Source organism: Artemia franciscana, chromosome 1, assembly GCF_032884065.1.
Source record: "Artemia franciscana chromosome 1, ASM3288406v1, whole genome shotgun sequence".
NCBI lineage: Eukaryota > Metazoa > Arthropoda > Branchiopoda > Anostraca > Artemiidae > Artemia > Artemia franciscana.
The window spans coordinates 12,507,350-12,514,323 of record NC_088863.1 but is presented as its reverse complement, the minus strand read 5'-3'; the positions used below and the strand labels follow the sequence as shown (position 1 = coordinate 12,514,323).

The window sequence follows — 6,974 nt, the reverse complement described above, 5'->3', positions numbered from 1 at the left end:
CGGTCGTCATTTACATCCCCCTGTTTCCCCCGGTGTCCCCGTTGTAGTTGTGTCCCTGTGTCCCGGTCGTCATTTATATTCCCTGTGTCCCGGTCGTCATTTGTATCCCGGTGTCCCGGTCTGTATATACATTCGTTTTTTAGTTCTGTTTTTCTCCTTTATTTTTTTCCTTTTTTTTCTTTTTTAGCTTATTTAGATTTTTAGATTTTTTAGTTTTTTTATTAGTTTTTAGTTTTTTTTTCTTTTTAGTTTTTTGTCCCGGTCGTCATTTATATCCCCCTGTTTCCCCCGGTGTCCCCGTTGTAATTGTGTCCCTGTGTCCCGGTCGTCATTTATATTCCCTGTGTCCCGGTCGTCATTTGTATCCGGTGTACCGGTCTGTATATACATTCGTTTTTTAGTTTTGTTTTTCTCCTTTATTTTTTTCCTTTTTTTTCTTTTTTAGTTTATTTAGATTTTTAGATTTTTTTTTATTAGTTTTTAGTTTTTTTTCTTTTTAGTTTTTTTGTAGTTTTTACCTTCTTTTTAGTTTTGTTAATTTTTTTTTTTACTTATGTCCTGGTCGTCATTTATACTCCCTGTGTCCCGGTGCTTTGTTGATTGCTAATCGAACATTCCTTTTGTCCTGGTCGCTTTCTCTTTGAGTGTCGTCATTTATTTTTTTCTTTTTTAGTTCTTTTAGTTTTTACCTTTTTTAGTTTTTTTTAGTTTTTTAGATGAAAATTTTTTTAGTTTTTTCCTTTTTTTCTTTTTAGTTTTTTATTGGTTTTTACCTTTATGTTAGCTTATTTTTCAGTTTTTTCCTATTTTTTTAGTTTTTTTTTATTTTTTATTTTTTTTAGTTTTTTACCTTTTTTTAGTTTTTTTAGTTTTTTTAGTTTTTTTAGTTTGTTAGCTTTTTTACTTTTTTATTAGTTTTTAGTTTTTTTGTAGTTTTTGCCTTTTTTTAGTTTTTTCAGTTTTTTTTTTAGTTTTTTATTGGTTTTTACCTTTATTTTAGCTTATTTTTCAGTTTTTTCCTTTTTTTTAGTTTTTTTTAGTTTTTTTAGTTTTTTACCTTTTTTTAGTTTTTTTAGTTTTTTTAGTTTTTAGCTTTTTTATTTTTTTTGATTAGTTTTTAGTTTTTTTTATAGTTTTTGCCTTTTTTTTAGTTTTTTAGCTTTTTTATTAGTTTTTAGTTTTTTTTGTAGTTTTTGCCTTTTTTAGTTTTTTTAGTTATTTAGCTTTTTATTTTTTTTATTAGTTTTTAGTTTTTTTTTGTAGTTTTTGCCTTTTTTTAGTTTTTTCAGTTTTGACGTCACCTGATCCAGTTTTTTCAGGTGACGTCACCTGATCCACGATCCACAGATCCACAGACAACTTATTTTTATATATATAGATAGTTTTTTTTTTTTACTTATGTCCTGGTCGTCATTTATACTCCCTGTGTCCCGGTGCTTTGTTGATTGCTAATCGAACATTCCTTTTGTCCTGGTCGCTTTCTCTTTGAGTTTCGTCATTTATTTTTTTCTTTTTTAGTTCTTTTAGTTTTTACCTTTTTTAGTTTTTTTTAGTTTTTTAGATGAAAATTTTTTTTAGTTTTTTCCTTTTTTTCTTTTTAGTTTTTTATTGGTTTTTACCTTTATTTTAGCTTATTTTTCAGTTTTTTCCTTTTTTTAGTTTTTTTTATTTTTTATTTTTTTTTAGTTTTTTACCTTTTTTTAGTTTTTTTAGTTTTTTTAGTTTTTAGCTTTTTTACTTTTTTTATTAGTTTTTAGTTTTTTTTTGTAGTTTTTGCCTTTTTTTAGTTTTTTCAGTTTTTTTTTTTAGTTTTTTATTGGTTTTTACCTTTATTTTAGCTTATTTTTCAGTTTTTTCCTTTTTTTTTAGTTTTTTTTTAGTTTTTAGTTTTTTTAGTTTTTTACCTTTTTTTAGTTTTTTTAGTTTTTTTAGTTTTTTAGCTTTTTTATTTTTTTATTAGTTTTTAGTTTTTTTTGTAGTTTTTGCCTTTTTTAAGTTTTTTTTTAGTTTTTTAGCTTTTTTATTAGTTTTTAGTTTTTTTTGTAGTTTTTGCCTTTTTTAGTTTTTTTAGTTTTTTTATTTTTTTATTAGTTTTTAGTTTTTTTTGTAGTTTTTGCCTTTTTTTAGTTTTTTCAGTTTTGACGTCACCTGATCCAGTTTTTTCAGGTGACGTCACCTGATCCACGATCCACACATCCACAGACAACTTATTTTTATATATATAGATAGTTTTTTTTTTACTTATGTCCTGGTCGTCATTTATACTCCCTGTGTCCCGGTGCTTTGTTGATTGCTAATCGAACATTCCTTTTGTCCTGGTCGCTTTCTCTTTGAGTTTCGTCATTTATTTTTTTCTTTTTTAGTTCTTTTAGTTTTTACCTTTTTTAGTTTTTTTTAGTTTTTTAGATGAAAATTTTTTTTAGTTTTTTCCTTTTTTTCTTTTTAGTTTTTTATTGGTTTTTACCTTTATTTTAGCTTATTTTTCAGTTTTTTCCTTTTTTTTAGTTTTTTTTTATTTTTTATTTTTTTTTAGTTTTTTACCTTTTTTTAGTTTTTTTAGTTTTTTAGCTTTTTTACTTTTTTTATTAGTTTTTAGTTTTTTTGTAGTTTTTGCCTTTTTTTAGTTTTTTCAGTTGTTTTTTTTAGTTTGTTATTGGTTTTTACCTTTATTTTAGCTTATTTTCAGTTTTTTCCTTTTTTTAGTTTTTTTTAGTTTTTAGTTTTTTTAGTTTTTTACCTTTTTTTAGTTTTTTTAGTTTTTTAGTTTTTTAGCTTTTTTATTTTTTTATTAGTTTTTAGTTTTTTTGTAGTTTTTGCCTTTTTTTAGTTTTTTTAGTTTTTTAGCTTTTTTATTAGTTTTTAGTTTTTTTTGTAGTTTTTGCCTTTTTTTAGTTTTTTTAGTTTTTTAGCTTTTTTATTTTTTTTATTAGTTTTTAGTTTTTTTGTAGTTTTTGCCTTTTTTTAGTTTTTTCAGTTTTGACGTCACCTGATCCAGTTTTTTCAGGTGACGTCACCTGATCCATCCACAGACAGACAACTTATTTTATATATATAGATATATATATATATTTATATATATTTATATATATATATATTTATATATATATATATTTATATATATATATATATATATATATATATATATATATATATATATATATATATATATATATATATATATATATATATATATATATATATATACTTGAGTTTTGTCAATATTTACAAGAAAATCTCTACTTGCCAATATTTCGGGGACTTTTGCACCAAGCCACTTTTGGATCAAAATTGGTTTCTGGGGAGAGCATTAAGGGGCCCCAGTTAAATCGAAGTCTGATGGACGATGGCAGGGCATTTAGGGTGATTTGAAAGGGTCTCCTATCCCAGTTTGAACTGTTTCTGGATTTAGCAGTACCACACGTGGACGTCCACTGTTATAGGGGAAAGTAACATGTCGAGTTCACGATTTGTTGAAATGGCAGGCCTTCAGGCATGCTTATAGTATTTTGAAATTCACAGGAGCCTATTTATTGTGACTATCTTGAAGATCAACTAGCCAATAACAGCCAGTATTCAGTGACATGTTCACAAAAAAGTACGCCTTATCATTCCAGTGATATGTCTTGGACTCCTGACTTAGGGCGTGATTTGACCCACTACTTATTGAGTACCCTTCGTAATAAACTGCATACAACTTTTGTGTGTGACCATTCTTGAAAAAAAACTAACAAAAAAAAAAAGATATATGAGAAAAATATAAAATATTAGTGTTACCCTAAGGGGCGCAAAAAAGGCTGACCAAGACAACCTGCTACATCCGGGATCTAAGAAGTGTGGAGCTGTATTTTCAACTACAGTGGGAGGATGCTATACCTGCAGCTGGGTATTGAGGTGTCTGTCTAGGCTTTATGCGCTAGTCCTAGATTACGATAAATCCGAGGCCCAAGGTAAGGTGTATTTGACCGCTGTGCGGTTTTGCAGTATTAATTTGTCGTTCCCACAAGAAATAATTTGTCTTCCTGTATTTCACATATTAAAATAGCCCGAACACTTAAAAGTCATTCCAAAATTGATTGCTGACAGAAGAGTCAAACAGTATTTTCGCATATACCAAAGGGATGAAGTGAATTACGTTGTCATTTTCACAGCACTTGGCTTCAGCTTCTTTTGCTCAGGTTTCACTGGATTTACCTTTTCACTGAAATTAAAGTCAGGAAGCTTTACCAAAAGTCTGGGAAAACTAAAAAAGCTACAGGATTTTGTTGCGCAAGCCATAGAAATTCTGGCACGGCAATTGTTGCGTCCTAACGTAATACGTATAGTAATGTAGTAAAATCATAGATGGGCAGAACCAGCATTTTATTGAGCTGGAGGTTGCATCAGAGGTTGGATTTTGGAAGTTTATTAGCCAGTTTTTAGAGATATTACCCAAACCATAATTTTAGGCCGCTTTGGGCTTTGGAACAGTTTTGGATGATTATAGATATTATATCTTTAAGCTGTTGAATTTCTCAAAGGATGTCTCCTGGAAACCCTGAGAAAATCTTTGTTTTCCCCCTTTTGATCCCCCCACCCCCAGATAAAATATTTATCCCAAAAAATTACGGTACTTGTATGATATACCCCCTACTTAATATTCTTCTAATATGTTTCTCTGACGCTCAATCCTAATGAAATATACCAAAGTAATATAAAAATATAATACATTAGAATCACATTTGGGCTATATATTTGCACATTAGGGGGGGGGGGAAGTATAGCGGCTCTGCATGCCTAATGTGTTAGGTACAATTATTCTGCATATGTACAATTATTCTGCATATTATGTAGTAAGAATTGCTTTCTAACTTCGCACTGTCCAAATACTTTACCGCCCTCTAATGCGCAAATATATAGCCCATTTATATATTTTCCATTTATTCTGTCACTTTTTTTGTTTTATCGCACGCTAAGCTAAAAGAAACTAACTAACAAAAAACGTTTCTCTAATGCGTCAATGTATGAACAACTTAGCGGTAGGGGGTTTATCATACAAGCACCAAAATTACTATTACAAGCAAAGAAGGGTCGAATTTGAATAAAAAAAAATCTGTTTAAAACTAACTATAACTTCTGCCTAGAAAATGATTTTACTTATAAACTAATTGAATATTAAAACTTTTCAGAAAAAAAATTACGAAATGTCATTCTTCTGCCTATGATTCATTCAAATGTATTAGCTACTCAATAGATTTGTTGAATTTGATTTGTACATAAATGAAAAACAAAATTTGGTCAACTTAAGTTTTGTGTTTCAGGGTTACCCTTATGGAATCTTGTGGTACTGTTTTGTGGTAGTGGCCCTTCAAGTTCATTTTCTTTCTCTGTATTTCGCTAAACAATTGTTAGAAGCATGGAAGATACGGAGTTCAAAGAAAGCGTACTGAAAACACGATTTCGCCCTCGTCTTCATTGAGTGAAGCTTTGCCTCAATCCCTCTAGCAGACTCGACTAAATTTCAGAAATTTGAAGTTATTGTTTGTTTTTTGTTGTTGTGACTTATTTTAAAACGAGGAGGATTGTTGATATTCAACCACTGTTAGATACTGAAATATTAAAAATGTCCTTTTTTCAAGTTTCTTGGCTTGTTGCAACCTTTTTATAGGAGCTAAAATAACATCTATTTTGAATACCTATTGTGGGAGTATTTTCATTAAAAATGTGTTTTCTTTTGTATTCTCATTAAACAAAATTAAAAAAAGACGAATTTGCCCTCCCTCCTCTAAGCAATCAACAAATATATTTGAAAAATACTTTGAAATGTGAACAGACATTCACTTTTATTTAAATTTACAGAAGACAAAATGACAAGTCCTTAAATGATGGGATTTAGTCTTCTTTTTTTCAATAGTCAAGGAAAGTTGAGACGATGTTGGATTTTTTATTCTGAAAAGACTGCCACTCTGTGACCATTTTTTTTTTCTTACCGAAGTTCGAGCAAAAAATCAAATAAAAATACGAGCCAAGCATTTTTTATCTCAATGTAGATGAAGTTTATTTGCTTTTTAGTCATTATTTACCATTGCTTACCATATTTACCTTAGAATTATTACCGTCACCTGGTTCCAACAGGAAAGACGCTTCGGTTATTCACTAGACAGACCTTATGAAGCTTGTAAAAATAAAGAACCATTAACTGAAAAAATCCGTATGGATTGGTTTCTACTACCACTGTATTATCTTTATCTTCCTTCTACAGGTGATGAGATGGCACAAAGGTGGCTTGGAGAGCTTGGTATAGAGGTGGTTTTAGGTGCACAAGATTTCAAATAAATAATCTAATGTTTGTAATTTATTTTGTAATTTTTTAAATTTTATTTATATTAAAGGTAAGTAGAGAGGGCAGTTAATAAATTAACAGAATTATTGGTTAATTCACAAAAAATAATAATAATTAAATTAGAATAATAATTAAATAATAAATTGATTAATGAATTGTGAACGAATAATAAATTAAATAATAAATAATAATGAAAAATAAATAATAATTTAAATAATTAAAAATACATTATTAATTGATTAATAAATTAAAAATGACTTTATTAATAAATGAAAATTTTGTTAAAATTTGGGCCAAAAATGCTGTAGGACATCCGGGAGAGAGGGGGGGGGGGATCAAAATTCTGCCTTTTGGCGCACGAGGGCCAGAACTCAATGGCTCAGTAGCAACAATTGAGAAAATATTAATTAATATCAAATTTCAAATCGAAACTTGAAAGACTATATAAATAGATGAACTTGTAAAATAAATTTAAAAATACAAAATGCTTTCAAAATATGTTTTCTAAAATTTGGAGCAAAAGGAAGATCCCACATGAAAAATACTAGGCCAAAGAATCATCTTTTTAAGCATTATTTTCGAGTGTATAAAACGACATGTAATTGTCCCGCCTACGCACATGAGGGTGAGGGAGACACAAGGACAAAAGCGGTTT

The 6,974-nt window shown here is 28.6% G+C and overlaps 1 protein-coding gene across 1 annotated transcript in view; it reads left to right on the top strand.

Annotated features, from left to right (window-relative positions):
* The window catches only part of LOC136025808 (protein jagunal-like), a gene marked incomplete in the record, with an annotated part of 97,173 nt that overhangs the window by 11,254 nt on the left and 78,945 nt on the right, over window positions 1-6,974 (top strand).